Source organism: Eumetopias jubatus, unplaced genomic scaffold, assembly GCF_037043125.1.
Source record: "Eumetopias jubatus isolate StellerSeaLion01/CBP00866 unplaced genomic scaffold, mEumJub1_p1.0 scaffold_7, whole genome shotgun sequence".
Classification (NCBI taxonomy): Eukaryota; Metazoa; Chordata; class Mammalia; order Carnivora; family Otariidae; genus Eumetopias; species Eumetopias jubatus.
The window spans coordinates 108,769,406-108,794,692 of NW_028274813.1; the positions used below are offsets into that span (position 1 = coordinate 108,769,406).

Consider the following 25,287-nt stretch of genomic DNA (forward strand, 5'->3'; position numbering starts at 1 on the left):
AGGTGGACACTAAGGTTCATGTGGTAGCCCCAGAAACTCAAGGCTTACATCCTACCAGCTTAACAACCTCAGGGAAAACAAACTTAATCTTTCTTAAAAGTTCTAACAGAAGTCCCAGGGAAGGGTGGGTCACATGCCCATCCTGAGCCGACTGCTATGGTGCTCTGAATAAACCAGGTCTGGGTCATGTGTCCACTCCTGGGACCCATGGATGGGGTGAGCTTCACAGACCTGCATGCACGGAGAGTGACAACTGGGTGGCTCCCCAAAGGAAAATTGAGATACGGTTACCAGAAGAAGGAGGAATGGGTGCTAGGCAGGCAAAAGACAGCTTAAATCCATTCTACCCCTCCAAATTCAAGCAGTCTTTCCCGGCTCAAAATTTCTGTTGCTCTTCTAGTCTACCTTATTCATGTATTTATTTCCCCATGGTCACTAGATGGTTGCCACAGTCCCAGACACCACAACCTAATGCCCGAACTTCAAGCAGAAGGAAGAAGGGAGCAGGTGGAGAGAGGTCTTTTCCAGAGAAAGGAAAGCTTCCTTAGAGGCCACCCAAGAAATTTGGAACACTTGGCAAGGAGTCAGGGAAAATGAATATCTGGCAAAGGGGAATGGAATGGCTGAGTTGGGTTTGTTCCTGGCGTGAGCACAGGGCTGAGCAAAAGCAGGGTTTTGTTAGAAGGAAGGAAGGGAGAGGTCCTTGCCATTGGCTGGGTCACCAAGAGTGGCTGCCTCGGATACTTTTTTATCAACTTATCTGCTAGCGATTGGGAACTTACCGCATGCAAGGCACTGTATATTTCTGATTCTCATCTAGTCCATATGACTTTTATTTTTAATGGCAAGAACTGTGGCTTATACTTTGTATCTTTACATTGCCTTGCACTTAGTAGCTGTTCAGTAAGTACCGGCCGATTTTTAAAATTTGATGGTGAGGGGTGAGAGAAGGGTTTAGAATTCACAGTCTTTCTAGGATCTTATATAAAGACTTCATTTTTGCCCTCGCTGCTGAAGGAAATGGAAGATCACCACATCTGTGTTATAGTCATTTGAATCATGGAGATGCAAATGAATCTCAAATATATCTTCTTGGCTGTAAGTTCTCTCTAAGTCAACTTGCAAATTACTTTACTCTTTGTATGTATGGCCCATCTATATAGTTCTTACATATGTAAAATGAATTTAGACAGGCAGTATAGGTAATTTGGCTAACTGGTCTCCCTTTTCAATGGCCTTTCCGCATTTTTTATTTAATAGGGAAACTGCTCTCCCACTGAATCTTAATTCACAATGGTAAGACTTCAGAAACACCGTTTTTTATTCAGAAAGAATTTCAATCTTCTTGCTGTCAAACACACTCCGCTCTCACATGGGCACTTAATGGTGTCAGGACGTCAATATAATTTTGACAGGGCCCCTATCGATGGAATGTTCAACTTCTCATATTTAGTTAATATGGATGGGCAAGAGGATGTTTAAGGGTTTTTCCCCTCTCTGTTTTCATAGAAACATATACTTTCCCATAAGATTGGATGACAGTAGTATGTGTGAAACACTGGAGGTTCTTTTAGAGTGAAAAGTTTCCCTACTGTTCAAAACCTACTATTAACTGCCTCCAAATGGCACATAGTTGTTGTTATCTCTAATTGCTGTGATGCTGTAAATAGTCTGAACGCACTGGAACCTTTGTTCCGACCAAGAAATGGTTTCTTCCACTTTCTTTTGGAGCCACACCACTTGAACTGTAGATGTAGCAAGTACGGCTACAAACTCAGTGTTCCTTGCCCGTTAGGTGACGTCAGTGCCTGATGATTGGCAGGATGTGAGTTTTTAGATTTTCGTCCAGGAGTAGAAGACCGAACTACTCTAACACTCTTGTATTAGCTATCTATTGCTGCACAACAAACGATGTCAAAAATGAACTGGCTTAAAAACAAGACATGTCTTATCTCACACAGTTTCTGTATGGAATCTGGGAGAGGCATAACTTGGGGGTTCTGGCTGAGAGTCTCTCATGAGGTTATGTCAAGGTGTTGGCTGGGGTTGCGGGCATCTGAAGGCTGAACTGGGACCAGGGTTTCCAAAACGGCTCACTCACATAGCTATTGGCTGGAGGCCTAATTTTCTTGCCATGTGGGCCTCTGTTTGAATGTCCTTATGGCATGGCAGCTGGCTTCCTCCAGAGTGAGTGATTAATGAGAAAGACCACAGAGGAAGCCACAGCGTCCCTTACAACCTAGTCTCAGGAGTCATCCACTGTCACTTCTGCCATAGTCTCTGTTAGAAGTGAATCAGTAGGTCTAGCCCATGCTCAGGGGGAGGGGAATTAACCTCCCCCTCTTGAAGGGATGTGTATCAAAGAACTTGTAGACATATTTTAAAAGCACTACAACTTTCTTGATTTTCTGCCTTTGTGACTGGGTATCTGCAGAAAAACAAACCAAACTCAGAGGTTTCGTACATGGTCAGCAAATGGACAGATGAATACAGCTCCTTCATTCTTGGGGTAACTGATACAAAATTGTAGCCTTCCAACCTAACCAGATAGGTGCTCCCCCAAAACCTGCACAGGGATGAAATGGAGGTTGGGTCTGAGACAGCCAGATTTCTTCTTCTAGACTCTCAAACAATGCTGTCTTCTATGCCCCTCATGAATATGCAGTGGCCAGGAGGTAGCTTTTCCCAGGGCATGCCCAGAGAGTGGGACACGAGTAAGGATGGTGGGAACAGGGATCGGAGTGTTTGGTTGCGCTCACCTGGACTGATAGGTCAGATACAGGCAGCAGATGGCAAGAGCTGAGTGAGAAGCTAGCTGGTTCTGCTCTACTGCTGGTTGGCAAAGACCAGCCACAGATGGTAAGAGTGAAGCTGTCAGCAGACTCCAGTCCTGGGATCAAGCAAGTGCCAACACTCTGCTGAAATCACCCGCAGTACCACCAAGAGATGCAAGGATTCATGGGTGGAATTCTCCGTTTGGATCTCGAAAACAGAGACCATGGTGGTTCTGGCTCCTTGGCAGCCCTGACTGCACGACGTGAGGAAGGGAGCACTTGGGACCAGATGGAGAGATTGGGAGACAGAGCGTGACTGTCAGGCCACAGAGTGAAGCATCGTGCCACAGAGACAGATGGTGAGAGGGGTGCCCCTGTCTGCAGTGGCTTTAGTGCCTTTTCAGTACTCATCCTGCCTGTGTACCCTTTACATAGGGCCTCTTCAAGAGCTTCTACTTCCAAAGCACTTTAATTTAGAAGTCGAATGTAAGTGTTCCAAGCTGTAGTCCAGGCTAAGAGTGCTTCATAGCTTTTGTCTTTTTTTCACATTTAGAGAAACCCAGGTTTCTGATACACTGATTGATAAGGGAATCATACAATGGTATAGTGTATGAAATTATGCATTAGAGAGAAGATGCCCAATAGTGACAGAGTCAAGAAGAGTTTTCTTTCCAGAATATTCCTGCCATTAAGATACCAGTGCAAGAGGAGAGGGGGTAGGAAACATAGAAAACACACAGATTTATACTTCAAGATACAGATCTACTATATATGCCATTAGCCTCCTAAAGAAATTCAGTGGCTCTGCTGGTACCACCTTTAGGCACAGGTGGGAGGGGCCTGCCTTTAAGGGGCTCTGTTCTGGCCCTTCTCCGGCTGCATTCCTACATACTGAGCAGGAGGCCATCAAGCCAAAGGAATGTGTCCATCTGGAGCCGATTTCACCTCTTCAGACCTTGCTCCAGGTATGCAGAAGCCAGAATTCTCTGCCCAAGTGGCTGTGAGCCCACTTCCAGGGCCTGTGTGGACTTCTCCCCAGATCTTCTGATAGGTACTCCTGGACCTGCGGAGTGGCCAAGAAATTACAGTTTTGTAGAGGGAAAAGTGGACATGTGGGCTGGAGTGCCTATGGAGTACGGGGTTTAACTGGCTGTGGGAAGTGAAGTGGGGAAGGCTGCTCTGTGTGGAAACCAGCTCTCCCTGTTCTAGCAAGGAACTCTGAGAAGTCCCAGAATTCTAAGTTCAAACCTGGTCTTCCAAGTCGTATTGAAAGTATATTTTCAAGGTGAAAGGTTACACACACATACACACACACAGACACAGAGATATTAAATTTCACAGTTTGTTAGTTTGTTTTATAACTTTTACATATTTATACATTTAACTGTGGGCTTCTACACGTAGCCTTTTTGTGGACCTTACAAATGTCAGGGTTGGTTCTGGCTCCGCATTTAATACAGAACCAAGCTGAATCAGCTTGGCTTGGTTTGGAAGGCCTTTTAATATTGAGTCCTCTCTAATCTTACCTCCCACTGCTGTTCTGCAGGAATCTTCCATCAACCAAACTGGTCGACCCATAGCCAGGCTTGGCCCACGCCCTTTCCTCTGTGCTCGGTTCACACTATTTTTCTCTGAAAGGCCTCTATTTCTGTCCTGCATTTGTATGGGCCACGCTACTGTTTTAAGACCCAGCCTTATAGTCACATGTCACATTCCACAGGCCTCTTCTAACAGCTCTTGTCTGAGCCACTTATTGGCATTCAAAGTGTGCAACTATGTGTGGTCATTTTTCTTATTATGGACAAGATATGGCTATAAGATAAGGAAACATCAATACATAATCATTTTCAGACCAGGAAAGGGGAACTCCCCCTTCCCCCACCCCCCAAAATCAGAGGAGTAGCTAAGGAATGAGAAGAATGTAGTTAGGCAGTCACCAAAGGAGGAGATGGCCAGCATTGTCAAAAGCTGCAGAGAGGTCACTGGGAAAGAAGTCCAAAAATAGAATATTTGCCCATTAGGAAAGAGGTCTTTTGTGACCATTGAGAGAAGAGCAGACTGTGTGGGTGAAAGCAACATTGTAGTGGGAAAAATGAGATGAGAAAGTGGAGACAGCAAACATACTTTAATGTCTCTCAAGAAAATGTGATTCTGAGAAGAGATAGAGTAGCTTTAGAGGGTGGAAGAGGTAGGGTGGTTTTGTTCTGTTCAAAGGTTGGAGGCGACTGAGTGTGTTTGTAGGAGAAAAGAGCCAGATTAGAGGGAAAATTGATAATGGGGAAAGAAAGGATAGATGATTCAACAGAATCCGGGAACGGCTGAGATCCAGTGCACAGGTGCAGGGGTTAACCTTGATGAGGAGAAAGGGAGCTTCTTGCTGTGGGTAAGGGAGGAAGGGCGGGAAGATGAATGAAGGCTACAGGATAGGCGTAATAATGGAGTGACTGGGCTTACTGGTGAAGAGATTGGCTGTCATTGTAGAGAGAAGGCTAAGAAAGCCCGAATTTTCTGGGGGCGGGTCCAGATTTCAAATATTCGAATATCACAATCTTCATTCATTCCTTTCACATTTATTCAGTGTCCTGAGTGTACCAGACACTGGGGTCTATCTACAGTGATGCGACTTTTCATGAAATTTTGGAATTTGTTATACTGGGACTCAAGTGAGATTTACTTTTTACTCTTCTAGAAGGCTTTAAGTAGAAATAAATGCACGAATCAGAAGAGAGTCCCTAGTCAGACCAGCTGTCCTGACTTGGGGTTTGGAAAACACGGGCATCTCAACAATGGCGCCCTGTTTGAGGATGAGAGGGAAGAGAGGCGAGATGGGGGGAAGGTTTACACCCGAGTAACCCCAGGAGGGTGCGCCTTCAACCAGGAAGGTGCGAACCTTCTGTGCACTTCGGGCCGCGCTGTAACCAAGGGTAACGGCGCCTCAGCCTACACCAGTGTGAAGACCCGCTTCTTCCCTGAACCAGGTGTGTCTACGGAGGCTGAGCAGAACCAGACACAAGCCCAGCCTCCCCACCCGAGATACCTTGCCGCGATCCGCCACTGCCTCTGACTATTTAAGGTCACTGCTACTTTTGCCCCCAGTTAATTGTGAGGGGCGGGGGAGGGGAGAAGGGGTGGGCGGGACGAATCGCCTTTTCTATTTTACAACTGGTCGCAATGGGCTCCGAGTCCCGCCTCCTGCGCAGCAGCCGACAGGCTCTCCGGGCTGTCACTCGAGCCTCCGTGACCGCCCCTCGCCGTGGCTGGGATCTCGCGGGAAGAGCGGCGGGCACGGCTGTAGCTTGGTCTCCCGGCTGCGCGCGAAGCGGGAGGGCTCTCTTCACACGAGCGCTTCCTCGCGGAGAGGTTAGAGCTGCCGCAGTCGCAGGCCTGGGCCGCCCCTTCCCTGCTGCCGCCTTCTTTTCCTCAGGGCTCCTCGGTCCGCTCGCCCTCCGGCGCTCCCAGGTAAGGAAGCCCAGAGCGCGTCCCGGCTGCGGAGCGGGGACTCGGAGCAGCCGGGGCGGGCTGGCTCCCGACGGGGGCGGCTCCGCGGGCTGCGAGGCGCTGCCTGGTGGGCGCGAGGCTTGGCGGGGCTCGGGAGTGCGGGGGGCAGGAGGCGGCGGGGTGGGACCAGAGTGCGGGCGCCCAAGGGCGGTGTGGCGGGTGCCGGGGCTCCTGAAGCGAGGGGGCGGTTTACTGGGGCTCTTCCAGCTTGGCGTGGAGGTGGGTGGTGGCACACAGGGTCCCACTTCAGGGTCAAGGGAGATTTGTCAGGGTCCTGGGGTTCCTCGAGGAGACCTAGCGGGGTTCCGGAACAAGGGGTCCTCTTACCGTGGTCGCAGGCTCTTTGGGGGGCAGAGAATTCAGTTTAGCAGGTCCTGAATCTCTGAAGGGGCAGAGCATTGGGGTGTTGGGGGTCCTTTGAGCGGGAGTGTTTCGCATCCCTGGGTGACAAAGCAGCGTATTAGGGTTCGGGGAAGGGGGCTCTGTTTCTCCGGGTCTCCGGGCGAGAAGGCGATGTGTCTGCGCCCTGCAGGGGCCGGGCCGCCTTGGTGGGCTGCTGGGTGCGGAAGGGTGTTCGGCGGAGACCGGAGTCTTTACTGGGGTTTCTGCTTTGCCCAGAGGGGGGCGGTAACTTGGCATGGTCTCCAGTCTATAAGGGGGCGAGTTGGCGGGTCTCCGGCAGATCTCGAATGGAGGGCGCGGTTCAGCAGGCACTACTGGGTCGGCTCGGGGCAGGAGGGGGCTCTAGGGGCATCCGGAGCCAGCTCAGTAGACAGTCTGTGGCTGGTCAGCATCCTGGAACAGGTCTCTTTCTACGTGAGATTTATTCGGTGCTCAGTGGGAGGATTGATCCGCGTTGTTTCTTAGTTGGAGAAATCGTGGGGTGGTTCTGCAGTTTTCTCTTCCCTGCCCCGGGATCCCTGTGGGGGCATGCTGGTCTCGCTGCTCTGGGAGCGAGAGAGTGGCAGCACCTTAGGTCGGTATATAGACTCTAGGTTCTTTGAGTGTCGTAGGGTTAAGCGTGCCTGCCGCTGAAGATAGGGAAGGCTGTGTGGTTTTGGCTTCGCTTTCCTAGATAGTCAGCTTTGCTGATCCTGCATTATTAGATCTGTCCTGAAGTCTTGCCTGAGTGTTGGGCAGAGTCAAGTAGTGATGGGAGGTGTGTTCGGGCTTCTCTCTGTGCTTTGAAAATACGTTCGTGGAGAGGGATAACGTGAAGTTCAGTCTCCAAATAATGTATCGGAATTTGAAGTCCCAAAGCTAGAGCTCTGCAGAAGCGTCATTTGAGACCTGTAAGGATGACTAGCAGCTCTTTTAGAGAATCCTGCTAAACAGTTTTTTTGTAAAGGTTGAGTTAGTCTTGACTTTAATGCAGAGTTCTTGGTAACTAGCCCAGACTTTGGTGAAATTCAAATAAAACAACCTGTGTATATGGTTTTTAAAAAAATATATGGCTTGGGAAGTCTGCATTTGCTTGACAGTTCTTCAGGTTAGATAGCTACTTCATCAGAGAGGCCTGTAAATGAAGTCTGATGTGGCAGGCAGTGGAGCCCATTTTAACAGTAGTTCTGTCATTTTGGGTAAACACACATTTGACTATGCCAAAGCAAAGAATTTTGCCTGCCTTAGTTTTTTTCTTAGTAACAGTTTTTTAAGATTGAGATTTCTTTTGATCTTAGAACCTGAAAGATTAGGGTTAATGTACTTAATCCTTGAGTATTGCAATCATTAAAAAAAAATACAAGGGGATCCTACATAGCAATATTTAACCTATTGAGGAGCTTACATTTTTTTATTTTTTTTTCGTTTTTGCCTGATTGACTTTCAAATTGATTAAAATTTCAAAATTGATCAATTGAGCAGATATTTGGTTAGAACTACAGCCAAAAAACCCTAAACAGACCTTTGTTTTCCTCATTATTTTTGAAAGACAAATGATAAATTAAGCAAATTTCAGTAACTTTAAAAAAGCAGCTTTCATGATTTCTAAGTAAACATATTGACCAGTCAACAAATATTTTATTATCTGGTAGGTGTCACAGCACTGGAGGTACAGTGATTCCAGCTCACATGTAATCTGTGTCGAGAGAAAGCAAATAAAATAAATAAATAAAATAATTGAGATGCTGATAATGAAGAAACAGGGTACTTGGGGTTCAGCTCACTTTTTTTTTTTATAACCCCTGAATAATAATATAATTGATGTCTGTTGTGATAACTGGAAACCAAATCAGGTAATGATCTACCTTCTGAATTATTAAAAATTGAATTATCAGTACAGTTTGGGTATTAAATATATATTGACTCTGAGGATTAGCACCTTTTGTTATATAAGCATTAAAAAGTCTATAAGGATACACATCAAACTTACAAGTATTTGGGGGATTCTTTAAGAGAGGGTTGTAGAGGCATGGAAGAGAGCTATTAATTTTATGCTTTTATATTATTTGAATCTATTTACGTGAGTGGACATAAGTGCAAATTAGAGAAGTCTAAAAATTAAAACATTCTGGTCACTATGCAAATTTGTGAAATGTACAGTATTTATAAGGCATTTTGTCAGTGTTGCCACTTCCACTGTGTGTACTAGTGAAGGAAAAAATGTATTTCAAGAATCTAATATTATAGGGGGTGGGGAGCACAACAGATTAAGAATTGAGACCTAAGTAAAATGTTAAAACATGTTAAAGATGTTGGATGTTTAATTATATAAAGATAAATTAATCTAAGGCCTTTCCTTTTTCAAATTTAATTATTTCCAAGTTTGAGAAGGGAAGTTTTTCAACTCCTTAGACAAGAATACCTTTTGTCTCTGTGTTGGGGTGGAGGTGTTCTTATTGATACACAGATTTCAGGAAGAGATTTCTTTTTGTCAGATGTATGGATACATCTACTAGATTTGTTTTTCTTCTGAGGCATATGAAACATAAAAATAATTTTGTGGTTCATTATTACTATAATTTAGTTTTACTATTTATATTTCATTATTACTATAATGAAAATGGTACTACCAGAGTGTCTTTTGGATTATCATTCAAAATTCTAGAGTTATAAACATGATGTACTACAGCAGTTTCTAGAAAGGAAATCATAAGACATGGATTCCAGTCTTCACTGTCCTGCTAACATATGGCCTTGGGTAATTTCTTAGACTCTTAGGGCCTCAGTTTCCATATATATAAAATTAAAGAGAAGTCCCTGTCAGTAATCAGTGTAAGCTCCAATTCCAAAGATTCTATTGCATTTTGATGTTGCATGTCAGCAGTGTTATGTCTACAAAAAGGGACAGATGTCTGAAGAGTAGCTGGTTTTCAGGATACAACTAGTTCCATGTAATTTTCATTTATGATACCTAATTTTAGAAACCTCTTCCTTTTTAAGATATATAGGAAATATTTAATTCCACAGTATACATTCATGAAGATAAATTATTTTCTTTTGATGATTTAGCTTTATTTGTTTTAAGCATTACTATTTTCATTTCTGATTTCTGGTTGAGTATGTGATGATGTACTTACTTAACTTCGGGTTGTAGAATGAGGTTACTAATGGTTGACTCCCTTTAATCCATCCTTTACACTCCTGCCAAGGTGACTTTTCTAAAATGCAAATCTATTCAAAGCTTCTTCCATAACATCCATACTTCTCCTTTACCTACAGTACATATTTAGTTCTAACTCTTTATCAGAGGCCCTTCATCATCTGGCTCATCTCCTGCATTTCCCCCACCATAAATCTGAACCTCCAACTGTACTAATCCAGTTAATTCACTGAAAGAGTCGTACTGTTTCCTGACTCAGAGCCTTCTCATATATTCTCCCCACTGCTTAGAATGCCTTTCTCTCTCCTGTCTTGCTGACAAAGTCTACTGAGTTTTCAAGATACAAAAAAAAGCACCGTCTGCTTTTTAAGTCTTCTGTATCCTCTGGTCCTCCCTCTTCCTTACCCCACTGGGTTATTCACTCTCTCTGTCTTGTTCATTCATTCTCTTATGTTTGCTAGTATGCTGTAATTATTTATGTCTGTCACTGGGTCCTCCTGGACTCAAAACCGGTTTATATTTGTCTTACTACCTTTTGAACCTCGATTGCTTATTTTACACACTTGGCTCTTATTACAGGTTTGAACCCTCAGTGCCAAGATTGGTATCTTCATAATGTCTGAGTTAAGCCCAAATCTCAGTCTTGTCCTATTTTTCTAAAATTTTGGGCTTTCTCTTATTAATAGATATGATATTTTACCCTTACACCTATGACCACTAACTGATATTAGATCTATAGTTCTGGGTTTTTTTTAGATTTTATTTATTTATTTATTTATTTATTTGACAGCGCGAGAGAGCAGGGGGAGAAGGAGGGGGAGAAGCAGGCTCCCCGCTGAGCAGGGACACCCCCCCCCATGCCAGGCTTGCTTGATCCCAGGCCTCTGGGATCATGACCTGAGCTGAAGGCAGACGCTTAACCATCTGAGCCACCCAGGCACCCCTAGATCTATAGTTCTTATCCTCATATTTAAGAAGTAAGACTCCCCAGCACTATAGGAGTTAAGGGTTACTCTGTTAAACTTGCAGATTTTGAGGCAACAACTAGTTCCTATAATTCCTATAACTAAAATTGCTAGTAGAGTTATAAACTAATTTGGGTATTTCAGATCTTGGATATCAGTGGTAGATATTTTTACCTTGGCTGCTTTTTGTAGGGGACATGATTATTGCCAACCTGTGTGTGTCTTTATATTGTCTGTTTATTGGCTGAAGATTTAATAATTTGCTCAGGGTCGTTATCTACTAAGCAACAGGCTATAACTAGATTCAGGTCTGTTGTACTCTTGGTTCTATGCTTTTCCAAATGCTATACTGCTTTCTGAATATGACTGCTTATTCAGTGTATTAAACATTTTTTTTTTAAAGATTTTACTTATTTATTTGACAGAGAGAGACACAGCGAGAGAGGGAACACAAGCAGGGGGAGTGGGAGAGGAAGAAGCAGGCTTCCCGCCGAGCAGGGAGCCCGATGTGGGGCTCGATCCCAGGACCCCGGGATCGTGACCTGAGCCGAAGGCAGACGCTTAATGACTGAGCCACCCAGGCGGCCCTTAAAATTGTTAATAGATATTTTATTCATTTTACAAATTGAAGAAGTTAGGTCGTAATGTTTATTCATTCAGTTTTTTCAAAAAAGCTAGAGAATTTGAGATTGTTTGGACGGAGATCATTTAATCCAACTATTTTAGCATGTGAGGGAGCTGACACATGCAGGAGTAATTGAATGACTTGCTCAAGATCATGTGGCTAATTGGTTAAGATTTTCTTTGTTAAGCTAGTTATGCAGATTGGTATTATAAAACCATTATTTGAAAGGAATACCAGGTACCTGGTCCTGCCCGCCCCCCAACGGAGGAAAAAAAAAAAGCCTGCAGTGGCTTTTAGAAAAGTGATGTTGAGGATCTCAGAGTCTTAAGGACATGGCTCAGAGAAAATCCAGACTTTGGATCATGACACATGGAGACGCCTCAGTGCCTTTACTCACATAGTTCCCTCATCTTGGTTTCTTTCCTTCCTCTTTTTCTTTTTAAAAATCTGTCCACAGTTAACTAATCTTATGCCTGATGAAGTTGTTATTAGCATCAGCCTTACTCATAACCACTTAACCACTTAAGTGCTATCCATAAGCCAACTGATAGAGATACAAAAAAGCATAAAATCTAGTCACTATCCTGAAGGGGCTTGGTTTATTTGGGAGTGGGAGTCAGTGTATATTTAATTGCAAGGTAATATGTAAAGATGCCATGAGTGGTACAGCTGTAGGAACTCAGAAGATTAGATAAGGGTGGACTGAGCTAGTGGTTACAGAAGTTTCTCTGTAGAAAAGATTTGACTTAATCTTTTTTATGATTTTTATTTTTAAGTAATCTCTACACCCAATGTGAGGCTTGAACTTAAAACCCGAGATCAAGAGTCGAGTGCTGTACTGACTGAGCCAGCCAGGCATCCCAATTTAAGTTAAAAAAAACCAAACAAACTTTTTTTTTTTTAAATAGAGAAAGAGCGCGAGGGGTAGGGGAGAGGGGCAGAGGGAGAGAGAGCATTTTAAGCAGGCTTCATGCTGGACATGGAGCCTGACACAGGAGTCAGTCGCATGACTGAGGTCTTGACCTGAGCAGAAATCAGGTTTAACCGACTGAGCCACCTAGGTGCCCCTAAGTTAATCTTTAAATAAGGAGTTGGAGTAAAACTGTTAATTAAACTCATTGAAACTCTCGCTATTTTATTTTGCTCACTTCCCTATAGTCACAGTAGCCTTTGCTCTGCTTCAGAAGACCTGGAGCATGTTCTTCCACACATACATGTCTCCCTCCCTTACTTCCTTCAAGTCTTAATTAAAATATTACCCCTTCTATGAGGCCTTTACTGGCCCTGTTGTTTAGAATCATAGCAGCCCTTCCACACTTACTCTTCCTATTTCTCTTCTCTGCTTTGTTTCTTTATTTTGTTCTTTCAGCTATCCAACATACTCTATATTGTCTTTCCACTCCTAGTATAAGATCCATGAGGGCAGGGATTTTTACCCATTTTATTCAGTCCTATATACCTGCACCCAGAACAGTACCTGTTACAAAGTAGGTGCTCAAATTTTTGTTGAATAAAACAATTGAACTTTAAAGCAGGAATGTGAAAATTATTTGATTTAACGTTTCCTCCTTCCTTTTTTCCTTTCTTCCTTTTTTCCTGGCTGGCTTTGAGGAATAGGAACTTTCTCTTCCATTTTCTAAAAAAATTATGGGACTTCAAAAAAATCCTATATAGTAAAGTGCAGAAATTATAAACTGCTCAATGTATTTCTACATGTGTAAACATGTAGTCACCAACCAGATCAAGATCTAGAACACTTTTAGGACCTTAGAAACCTTCCTTACGTTCTCTTCTAGTCAGTATTTCCCCGAAGTAACCACTCTTCAGACTTCTGTCACAACAGATTAGTTTTGTTTTCCTAAACTTCATACCAATGGAATCAACCTGGTTTCCTTTGCTCAGCATTGTGTCTGTAAGATTCATCCATATTTTTTTAAGGTAACAGTAATTCTTTTTCATTGTAGTGTAGTATTCCATTGTTTGAGTACGTGTGTTTTTCTGTTCTGATGATACATTGGGCCATTTCCAGTTTTTAGCTCTTAGGAACAAAGCTGCTGTGAACAACTTTGTACCTGTCTTTTGGTGCACATAAAGATTACTTTCTTGGGGTACCTGGCGGCTCAATCAGTTGAGCATCCAACTTTTGCTTTTGGCTCAGGTCATGATCTCAGGGTCCTGGGATCCAGCCGGGTAGGCCTCCTGGCTCAGCAGAGAGTCGGCTTGAGGATCCTCTTTCCTTTCCCTCTGCCCTTCCCCCTGCTCATGTTCTCTGTCTCTCTGTCTCTCTCTCCCTCAAATAAATAAATAAATCTTAAAAAAAAAAAAGATTAGGGCACTTGGGTGGCTCAGTCGGTTAAGCATCTTCCTTTGGCTCAGGTCATGATCCCAGGGTCCTGGGATTGAGTTCCGCATCACGCTTGCTCAGCGGGGAGTCTGCTTGCTTCTCCCTCTGCCCCTCCCCCCACTCATGTTTGTTTTTTCTCTCTCTCTCTCAAAAATAAATAAGATCTTAAAAAAGATTAATTTCTTGGCTAAATAACTAAGAGTTAACTTCATCTCCACATATATATAGAGATACACATAATTCTTAATACCACATAGTTTTTAGATCATTAAATGATTGAAGATAAATTAGTAACTAATCATGTACTGTGAGATTATCTCAAACTTATTAAAAATGTTGGAGAGCTGTTTCTTTTTTTTTAAGATTTTATTTATTTATTTGAGAGAGAGTGAGAGTGAGCATAAGCAGGGGAGGGGCAGTGGGAGAAGCAGACTCCCTGCTGATCCCAGGACCCTGGGACAACAACCTGAGCTGAAGGCAGCCGCTCAGCTGAGTGAGCCACCCAGGTGCCCCTGGAGAACTGTTTCTAGTCCATACTTTTTTCTTGTATCTGACATAAAATATGGTTTTATCCAGGCTTTACACATTTCTCTTTCATCTGGGATTGCCTTTTTTTTTTAAAGCCGTATTCCTCATTATTTGCTCTCCATCCTCTAGAAGATGGGAGAAATATGCGCAGGAAAGAGAAAGTTCAAATTAATTTCAAGATGTGAATTTCAGAACTGGTTGGTGATTTTTCTTTAAGTTTTCAACAATAAAAGTCATTTTTTCCTGACATTTGGTTCTACTGTACATTATATTTTTTCTAACATTCTATACACTTTGAAATCAGTTATACCACTGCATTCATAACACAGGTGGAGAAGCTGTGAATCTGTTTTTTATTTTTGTCATGTGTTAGTGGTGTTTTGGGGTATGTCAAGCAAAGGCTTTCTTTGATGGCCATAAGTAATTCTAAAAATGGCTTTAGTTGGTGAAGAATGCAAATGAGAGCTACAATAATAGAAGAAATCTTGAGTAATATTTTTCTAATTCTGGGAAAGTTTACAGTTTTCTTTTGAAGTGATTTCTAAAGCTAAAACTTGAAAGGTGAGTAGGAAACAAGGTGGATAGGACACCTCAGGTAAAAGAACACTGTAGGTAGGCAACTACATTTGCAGAGAGAGAGAGAGAAGAGAACAGGGCAGATTTGGGGATCTGCAGGCAATTCAGGAAGGCTGGAGCAATGGTTTTCAAGCTATAATGTGCATATGAATCTCCTGGTAGGAGTGGGGCTCATGAATTTGGAGTTCTAACATGCTTACAGGTGACGGAAATGTTGCTGGTTCAAGGATCACACTTTTTTGCAAACTACTGGGTTCAGGTGTAGAAAGCAAGGGAGAAGGAAGGAATAGGGAGTGAAAGCAAGGACCATCCATGAGTCTTTTTTTTTTTTTTTTTTTTGCCAGGGCATTATTCTTTAATAACAGCAATATGAAAACACAGTTGAGTCTTATAACCAATGGAAGGAATTTGGGCTTAAGGCATTGGTAACCCACTGAAGGGTGCCAAGAGTAATAGTGAACTTGTGATGTAAGTGGGCAGTAGTGGTGCAAATAATCTTTAGGGGTATGCTCCAGCTACATTTGAAACATACAGGTTAATGTCTGAGAAATGATAATTTACCTATTCATCAATAACTTGTTTTTCCCAGTAGCAGACTCAGTGCATTTAAAGGATAAGCTTGGTTATATTTATTCATTTAGATGTTATATATTAGTTTAAGCAGTTCTTTTTTCCAGGGATATTATTTATCCTAGTAAGTATTCTTATAATTTTATCTCATAATTACATTATTAACCCTGTCTGATGGGATAATTTTTTTTCCATTTGTGTACCGATATAATAGTCTGACGTTTTCTTTTTTTATTGTTTTCACTTAAAAATGAGCTAGCTGGTAGTGCTTACTGTATGGTAGGAATGATCTTAATGATACATAGTAAAAGTAACTTGGGTTACTCTTCATTGGTTTCCCTAAATGTTATTAATTAGAAGGTTTTGATTTAGTATTTCAGCTGTTTAAATACTACACCAGTTTTGCAATATTATAAACTTAAGAATAAAGGTGTGTGTTCATGTTTTATATATTTATATTGTATATAAATTGAGTTATATATATAACTCTCTATATAACTCTTTATATAAAGAGTTCTAGGTACTCTTTTAAAAACTTGGAGAAAGGCAAAATAAGCTCAGCCCAAATAAAGCATTACTATCATTTTGGTATACATTCTTCCTCCTCCCATGAATACATGAATATATTTATTCATATGTATACTGTTTGTTACCCCACCAAGCATTATATCATGAAGACTTTTCTACTTCATTAAACTTGTTTCAAAATCTAACTTTATTAAAGTAGCACAATTCTGCTGAATGGATATGTAGTGATTTAACCATTCCCAATTATTAAACATTTTTTTCTCTGCTGATAACATTGAAGAAAATCTTTGCATAAGTTCATTCTCCATACTTACTTTTTTTTAAAAAAGATTTTATTTATTTATTTGACAGAGATAGAGAGCACAAGTAGGTAGAGAGGAAGGCAGAGAGAGAGAGAGGGAGAAGCAGGCTCTCTGCTGAGCAGGGAGCCCGATGCGGGACTCGATCCCAGGACCCTGGGATCATGACCTGAGTCAAAGGCAGCCGCTTAACCAACTGAGCCAGCCAGGTGCCCCTCCATACTTACTTTCTTAGGATAGGAATAAAAATGTTCAGCCAAAGGTAGCACCTTAAAAAAAATTAGAGATTTCCATTTTGCTTTCTAGAAGGGTCATGCCACTTTATATGCCAATATTCAGTTTTTCTAATTTGGTAAGCAAAAATGATCTTTCTTTAATTTGTGTGTTTTTTTTATTATAAGTGAAGTTGAACATTGTAAATTGTTTTTAAAACAATTACATATTAGAATATTTTAAAAATATCTTTAAAAGAATCCCTTATACGTTATCTTGTAAGGTAAAATATTTTAACTGGAATTAATGTTTTCTTTTAATGGATAAATTAATTTTTTTGAATAATTTTTACAAAAACATACAAAACTCCAGGACCGAGACAGTTGCCTGAGGGGCAACCACTGTTAATCACTTTCTTATAGATATACTTCCAGAGGTATGGTAGATCATGTATGTGTGTATGTATGTATTTGTATGCCAAAACGTTAGACAAATTATGGAGAACATTCATTAAAATACTGTCTAGTTCAGATGTGGTATTGTGCACTAAATTGTGTACTAAAAATTAGAAAGGGTCTAAAAATGATTAGTATCTGGCTACTAGCCCAGAAGGAAGAAAAAGCAGGGTCTGGCAGTATTTGGCAGTAATTTTCTATAAGACAAGTGGCCTTAGCTCTTTTTATCTTTGGATCGATTCTTTGACAGTAGCACTTCTGTTTATAGTACCAATTCTGTAGTACTGTTCCAAAAGGGAAAGCCAAGTTTCTGAAAATTAGACAGTTGATACCTGAAAGAAACTCTTTAAAGTATAAAATCTATTTGGAGGAATTTAGGGGAAAGACACTTTATTCTTAGGTATTTTAGGATTTCTCTGCTTGACAGTTAAAGTTTTAGCAGAATTTTCATGACTTTGTTGCTTAACATTGAAAGTTTGAGCTTAAATAATTACAAATAAAATTTATCATTTTCTTAAACTCTTATTTACCTAAATCAGAAACCAATCATCCATGATATAAACATATTTTTAAAATGATTTCCATGCTAATGGTACTATATGGTAGTAATTGGTCTCATACATCAAAGATTTTGAGCTTGACTTGAATGTTACTCCTAATTAAGTGATTTGAGCAGTAAGAGTCAGAGGTTTTAATTGGATTCTACAGAGCTTTAATGCTTTAGGCATAAGGATACTTGCTTTGGGGATAGATTTTTTTAAGACTCTTGTTTCCAGAAATAAAATTTGGGGATGACTGTTGTTTACTGAACACTAACTCTGTGTGGCCCAGGATAAGTAGGGGTATTACGAACGTTCCTGTTTGCTGGAATTCACACCTTCTATTCCAGATTAATCAGGCTGTAAAGGCTGCTAAAGAATTTGTACCTAATAGTGGTTGGTAATATTTGAGTTTTTTTTTTTTTTAAAGATTTTTATTTATTTGACAGAGAGAGACACAGCAAGAGAGGGAACACAAGCAGGGAGAGTGGGAGAGGGAGAGGGAGAAGCAGGCCTCCCGCCGAGCAGGAAACCCAATGTGGGGCTCGATCCCAGGACCCTGGGATCATGACCTGAGCTGAAGGCAGGCGCTTAACCATCTGAGCCACCCAGGTGCCCCAATGTTTGAGGTATTTTAAGAATGAATTTATCAGAGGTGAGAAAGACCATCTTAATTTTTTTTTAATTTTGAAAAACATATGTATTTTTAGGAGAATTGTAAAGATAGTACAGAGAATTCCCATATACCGTTCACTCAGCTTTCCCTAACTGACATCTTATATAACCATTATACTTTTATCAAAACTAGGAAATACATCCTGATTTTATCTTTTTTAAGGATTTTTTTTAAAGATTTTATTTATTTATTTATTTGAGAAAGCGAGAATGAGAGAGAGAGAGAGAGAGAGCACATGAGAGGGGGGAGGGTCAGAGGGAGAAGCAGACTCCCCCTGAGCAGGGAGCCCGATGCGGGACTCGATCCCAGGTCTCCAGGATCATGACCTGAGCCGAAGGCAGTTGCTGAACCAGCTGAGCCACCCAGGTGCCCTACATCCTGATTTTAAAAAGAAAACTCAACAAAAAAAATTTTTTTGAGCCACCGACTGTATGTAAAAGAGTGTTTTAGCTGCTGAGGTATATACAGTGTTGGAAAACAAGTAAAGGTTGCAGATAATAGTAATAAACTGATGAGATAGGTGTCATTCCTGAACCAAATGCTCAACACACAACATGTGTGTTGTTGGTACTTAAAAAAGAAGGTGCTGATCACTAAGAGCCAGCATGGGTTCCCAGAGAGCAAGTCATGTCATTCTGGCCTCATTTCTTTTCTTATAGGGTAAGTAACCTGGTAGGTACAACAGAAGATACTCTGGCCATAGTATATCTAGAATTATAGCTACATTTATTGGATTTTTAATTTTGTGTTGGGTACTGGGTTAAATGCTTTACATAGATTGTCTCATTTAGTGGTGTTTTACAAATGAGGGAAGGGACCCCCCCCCCAAGGTTATACAGATAGCATTTGACAGCCTTTTATGATACCTTTATAGACAAGTTAGAGAAATGTAGTCTGAATAATTGCATAGATAGGTGGATTTGTGATTGATTAATGGGCTGATGTTAAAATTAAACTGCAGTTCATTCTTAGTGGTGTCCCTCAAGGTGCTGTCTTCCCCCATGTCCTATTTAAAATGTTTAGCCATTACAAACTGTGAGGGCGTGCCAGTATGTTATGTGACAGGATCAGGATCCTCCCTCTATCCTCTCCCTTTATTTTTAATAATTGGAAAGACAGACTGTGTCTAAGAAAATATTTGTTACAATAATTTTATATTTGACATGTATGTATTTGCTAGGGACAAACAAAGCTTTGTAATTGATTTTTTTTTTTAATCTGCACAATTACAGGGTTGGAGACTTGGAAGGCTAACAGGTGGTTTGTTGTTGTTTTTGAGTGGGTGTGTGCCTGGCTGGGTCTCCTTATTTGTCTGAAGTTGATGAGTCAAAGTTTATTATAACTGCCCCAAAGGCTCAGACTCACTTAAATATTTTGAAGCAGGTTGTTTAAAACACAGTTGATTATCCTTTTCTACTCTGCATTTAGCTGACTATTCTCCATTCTGTTTGCCACTTTTTGAGGAGGATATTGATAGTGTATTCAGAGGAGAGTAATCAGAATGAAGCAGTGTCTTGAAACAGATATTTGCAAAATAATTGAAATATTTGAGTTTTTCAGCCTGGAAAAAAAAAAAAAGACTTTAGCGGGGTATATGGTAATGCTTTTTCAAATTGGGTAATTGAATGATCTTTAATATTCTTCCTGACTTAAATCTGTGATTCTGTGAAAAGCATGAAGGAATGGGACATGGAAAAGGATTAAACATATCTTTTATATCCCCAGAGGACAGAACTAGGAACAATGAATGAAAGTTAGAGGAAGGGAAATATCGGTACATAATGAAGATGTTTTTAACAATTGAAATGAAAATAGAGTGGACAATTTCTCATTATGGTGTTAAAGTATGTATTGAATAGCATTTCAACAAGCTATTCTTATTCTCTAAGGACTTTTCCAACTCTCATCTTTTTTTTTAAGATTTTTTAAAAAATATTTTATTTATTTATTAGAGCGAGAGCAGGGACACAAGCGGAGGGGGGGGGTGGGAGAGGGAGAAGCAGGCCTCCTGCTGAGCAGGGCTCAATACCGGGACCCTGGGATCATGACCTGAGCCGAAGGCAGACGCTTAACGACTGAGCCACCCAGGAACCCCTTAAGATTTTATTTTTCAGTAATCTACACTCAACGTGGGGCTTGAACCTACAACCGCGACATCAAGAGTAACAACGCTCCACTGACTGAACCAGCCGGGTGCCCCCAATCTTTTTTTATTTCTTCATTGGTTCTAATTCCCCATAGCAAAATTTTCTTGGGTACATCACTTATTCTCAGCACCTTATGGTCTTATATAGTACTAAATTTTAGTAATAACATGTTAGTAATAACAAATTTAAACAACAGCAGAGCATTTTTCACTGCTAGATTGATAAAGTTTAAAAAGTTTGATACACAACAATAGCAGGGATATATAGAATCACTCATACGCTCTAGGCAGGAATGTAAATTTGTGCAGTTCCTTTGGAGGACTTATTAAAATTATGTGTTCATACTTTCTAACTCAGTAGTTTTAAAGATTTATCTTTGTTTATTATAGTGCCAGAAGCCCTAAGTAATTCTTAATATGGGTTAAATAAATGATTGTACAACCATACAGTGGAATGTCACACAGCCCTAAAAAGAAAGAAAAAAGGAGTACTTTTGCATGAATTCATCTCTAACACATGTTATTGGGTGAAAAAAATAAGTTGCAGGACAATATTTATGATATGCTGACATTACTGTAAAGTAAGTTGTGAAAAAAAATCAATTGTGTATTTGTGGGTGTATATGCAAATGCATTAATATGCACGTATTAATAAACACATTTATGCTTCTATGTTCATAAACTTCTCTGGAAGGATACACAAGAAAAGAAGTAGTTGCTTTGGGAGAGGGGTTAGGAGATTGGAAGTCTGAGATCTCATTAAGACTTTGATTTGCCTGAGTATACTTTTATGCCGTGTGTGTGTGTGTGTGTGTGTGTAGGTCAAGATTGTATTGTAAAACATTTCTTTATTTTGAAGTCATTGCAGATTCGTAGGAAGTTCCAAAGTTAGTATGGAGAGGTCCCACATACGCTTCATCCAATTTCCCCCAATGGTAACATCTTAGGTAACTATAGTACAGTATCAAAACCAAGAAATTGGCATTGGTACAACCCACAGATCTTGTTCAGGTTTCACCAGTTTTACATGTGCTCATTTGTGTGTGTATATAATTCTTTGAAGTTTTTTTTTTTAAGATTTTATTTATTTGAGAGAGAGAGGGAACACAAGCAGGGTGAATGGGAGAGGGAGAAGCAGGCTTCCCGCCGAGCAGGAGCCCGATGCCCACATCATGACCTGAGCCGAAGGCAGACGCCCAACGACTGAGCCACCCAGGCACCCCAATTCTTTCACGTTTTACCAGATGCGTAGATTAGTATAATCAACATCACAACTGAGATACAGAACTGGTCTATTACCAAAAAGAACCTTGTGCTGTCCCCATCCATCCATCCTGTAGTCCCATCCATCCCGCTAACCCCTGGCAACCACTAATCTGTACGCCATTTTTGAACTTGGTCATTTCCAGATGATAAATAAATGGAATAAAAACATGTAACCTTTGAGACTGCCTTTTTTTTAGCGTAATTCCCTTGGAATCCATCCAAGTTGTTGCATGTATCAGTAATTCCTTTTTATTGCTGGACAATATCCCATGGTATGGATGTACTGGAGTTTGTTTTGTTTTGTTTTGTTTTTTATTAACATATAATGTATTATTGGTTTCAGAGATACAGGTCTGTGTGTTCCAGAGTTTTTTAAATCTTCACCCATTGTTGGACATTTTGGCAGTTTCCAGTTTTGGCTATTACAAATAACAGCTGTTATCAACATTTGTGTACAAGACATGAGATTTCATTTCTCTGGGATAAATGTCTAGGAGTACGAATTGCTGGGTATTATGGTAAATGTATTTAAGAAAGTGTAAAGTATATTTTAAGAGGCTGCCAACCCATTTTCCAGAGTGGTATATACCATTTTAGATTCCCATCAGCATTATTTGAGAGGCCTAGTTTCTCTGTCTTCCTCGGCATTTGATATTGTCACTATTTTTTACTTTAGGTGTTCTAATAGGTGTGTAGAGGTATCTCTTTATGGTTTTATTTATTTTTATTTTTTTAAAGATTTTTTATTTATTTGAGAGAGAGAGCGAGCACAAGCAGGGTGAGGGGCAGAGGGAGAAACAGATTCCCTTCTGAGCAGGGAGCCCGATGCGGGCCTTGATCCTGGGACTCTGGGATCATGACTGGAGCCAAAGGCAGCTGCTTAATGACTGAGCCACCCAGGTGCCCCTCTCTTTACGGTTTTATTTTATTTTATTTTTTTATTTTTAAAGATTTTATTTATTTATTTGACACAGAGAGAGAGCACAAGCAGGAGAAGTAGCAGGCAGAGGGAGAGGGAGAAGCAGGCCCCCTGAGGAGCAGGGAGCCTGATGCGGGACTTGATCCCAGGACCCTGGGATCACGACCTGAGCTGAAGGCAGACGCTTAACCGGACTGCGCCACCCAGGCACCCCCTCTTTATGGTTTTAATTTGCATTTCCTTGATGGCTAATGATGTTGAACATACTATTTTTGCCATCTGTATTCTCTTTGGTGAAATGTCTCATGTCTTCTCATTTTTTAATTATTATTTTTTAAGACTTTACTTATTTGAGAGAGTGAGAGAGAGAGAGAGAGAGAGAGAGAGAGCACACATGAGCAGGGACAGAGGGAGAGGGAGAAGCAGACTCCCCCGCTGAGCAGGGAGCCTGACACTGGGCTCGATCCCAGGACTCTGGGATCATGACCTGAGCTGAAGACAGATGCTCAACTGAGCCACCCAGGCGCCTGAGAAGATCCAATTTTTAAATTTGTATTATTATTATTATTTTTAAAGATTTATTTATTTGAGAGAGAGAGAATGAGAGAGAGAGCACATGAGAGGGGGGAGGGCCAGAGGGAGAAGCAGACTCCCTGCTGAGCAGGGAGCCCGATGCGGGACTTGATCCAGGGACTCCAGGATCATGACCTGAGCCGAAGGCAGTCGCTCAACCGACTGAGCCACCCAGGTTGTATTATTTTTTTAAAGATTTATTTATTTATGTAAGAGAGAGAGCGCACAAGCTGGGGGAGGGCAGAGGGAGAGGGAGACAAGCAGATTCCCTGCTGAGCAGGGACCCCAATGCGGGGCTCAATCCCAGGACCCCGAGATCATGACTTGAGCTGAAATCAAGAGTCAGATGCTTAACCGACTGAGCCACCTAGGCGCCCCTGTGTCTTCATATTTAAAGTGTTTCTTATAGGCAGCTTCTAGTTGGATTATGGTTTTTTATCCAGTCTGACAGTATCTATCTTTTAAATAGAGTATAGACCATATACAGGCATACTTTGGAGATAGTGTGGGTTCAGTACCAGACCACTGCAATAAAGTGAGTATTGCAATAAAGTGTATCACGTGAATTTTTTGGTTTCCCAGTGTGTATAAAAGTTATGTTTACACTATACTATATACTCTATTAAGTGTCCAATAGCATTATGTCTAAAAGAACAATAAACATACCTTAATTTAAAAATACTTGATTGCTAAACTTGGTAACCATCATCTGAGCTTTCAGTGTTGTAATCACTCTTCACAGATCACCATAACAAATTGAATAATAATAAAAAAGTTTGGAATATTGTGAGAATTACCAAAATGTGACACTGACACATGAAGTGAGCTAATGCTGTTGGGAAAATGGCACTGATGGACTTGCTCAACACAGTGTTGCCACAAACCTTCACTTTGTAAAAAACAGATTATCTGTGAAGTGCAATAAAGTGAAGCGCAATAAGACGTATGCCTGTATGCTTAATGTGATTATTAATGTAGTTGTGTTTGAGTATGTCGTCTTGTTATTTGTTTTGCATTTGTCCCATTCTTTGTTCCTTCTTTTTTCTGTCTTCTTTTGGCTTAGTTAAGTATTTTCTGTGATTCTGTTTTATCACGTCAGTTGCCTTATTCACTGTAACTGCATGTTTGGTTATTTTAATGGTTGCTTAGGTTTATAGTATACATCTTTCATTTCACTACTTTCAAAGATAATGTCATTTTATGTATAGTATGAACCATGCAAAAGTATACTTTCATTCTCTTAGCCTTTATGCCATTGTTGTGATCCATTTTACTTTTACATGTTATAAAACCTCATTACGTTATTATTTTTTTAAACAATTATCTTTTAAAGAGATTTAAATAATAAAACAAAATCTTAAATATTTACCCTTGAAATGATCATTTCTGATGTTCTTCTTCCTTTATGTAGATCTGTATTTGTATGTGGATTTTCCTTCTGGCTAAAGAATTTCCTTTAACATTTAAAAAATGTAGCTCTGCTTGTGATGAAGTCCTTCTACTTTTCCTCTCTAACATTTCCATTTTAAAAAAAATCTTTCATGTCCTTAAGTTTTTACATGTGGAATGCGGTCATAATGACTATTTTAATATCCTCATATGCTAATTCTAATTCTTTGTGTCATTTCTGAGTCTTGTGGTAAAATTTGCATAACATAAAATTTAAGATTTTTAAGTGCAACCATTGCCACTTTCTGGAACATTTTATCACCACAGTTTTAAGTCTTCCAGCCTATGAACATGTGATGTCTTTCCATTGATTTAGGTCTTCTTTAATTTCTTTCAGCAGTCTTTTGTCCCTTGCATTGTACATGTCTTGTACTTCCTTGGTTAAATTTCTTTCTAAGTGTTTTATTCTTTTTGATGCTATTGCAAGTGACATTGTTTTCTTAATTTCCTTTTCAGATTGTTCTTTGCTAATGTGTAGAAATACAACTGTTTTTTATGTGCTGATCTTATACTCTATAACTTTACTGAATTTTATTAGCTCTAATAATTTTTCTTGTAGAGTCTTGAGGATTTTCTGTGTATGTAGTTTCACTTCTTTCTTTCCAATTTGGATGCCTTTTATATATTTTGCTCTGCCTCATTGCTCTGGCTGGAATTTCTGGTACAGTGTTTGAATAATAGTGGTGAAAGTGAACATCCTTATCTTGTTCTTGATCTTAGAGAGAAAGCTCTTCCCCCCCCTTGTTTGCTGAGCATTTTTTAAAATTTTTTTATTGTTATGTTAATCACCATATATTACATCA

The 25,287-nt window shown here is 40.5% G+C and overlaps 1 protein-coding gene across 1 annotated transcript in view; it reads left to right on the forward strand.

Moving 5' to 3' along the window:
• Nucleotides 1–6,069: 6,069 nt before the first annotated feature.
• Nucleotides 6,070–25,287, forward strand: part of GLCE (glucuronic acid epimerase) — a 115,235-nt gene continuing 96,017 nt past the window's right edge. Inside the window, exon 1 of the mRNA XM_028100380.2 lies at nt 6,070–6,233. The gene's annotated coding sequence lies outside the window, so the exon portion shown is untranslated. The remainder of the gene's footprint in view (nt 6,234–25,287) is intronic.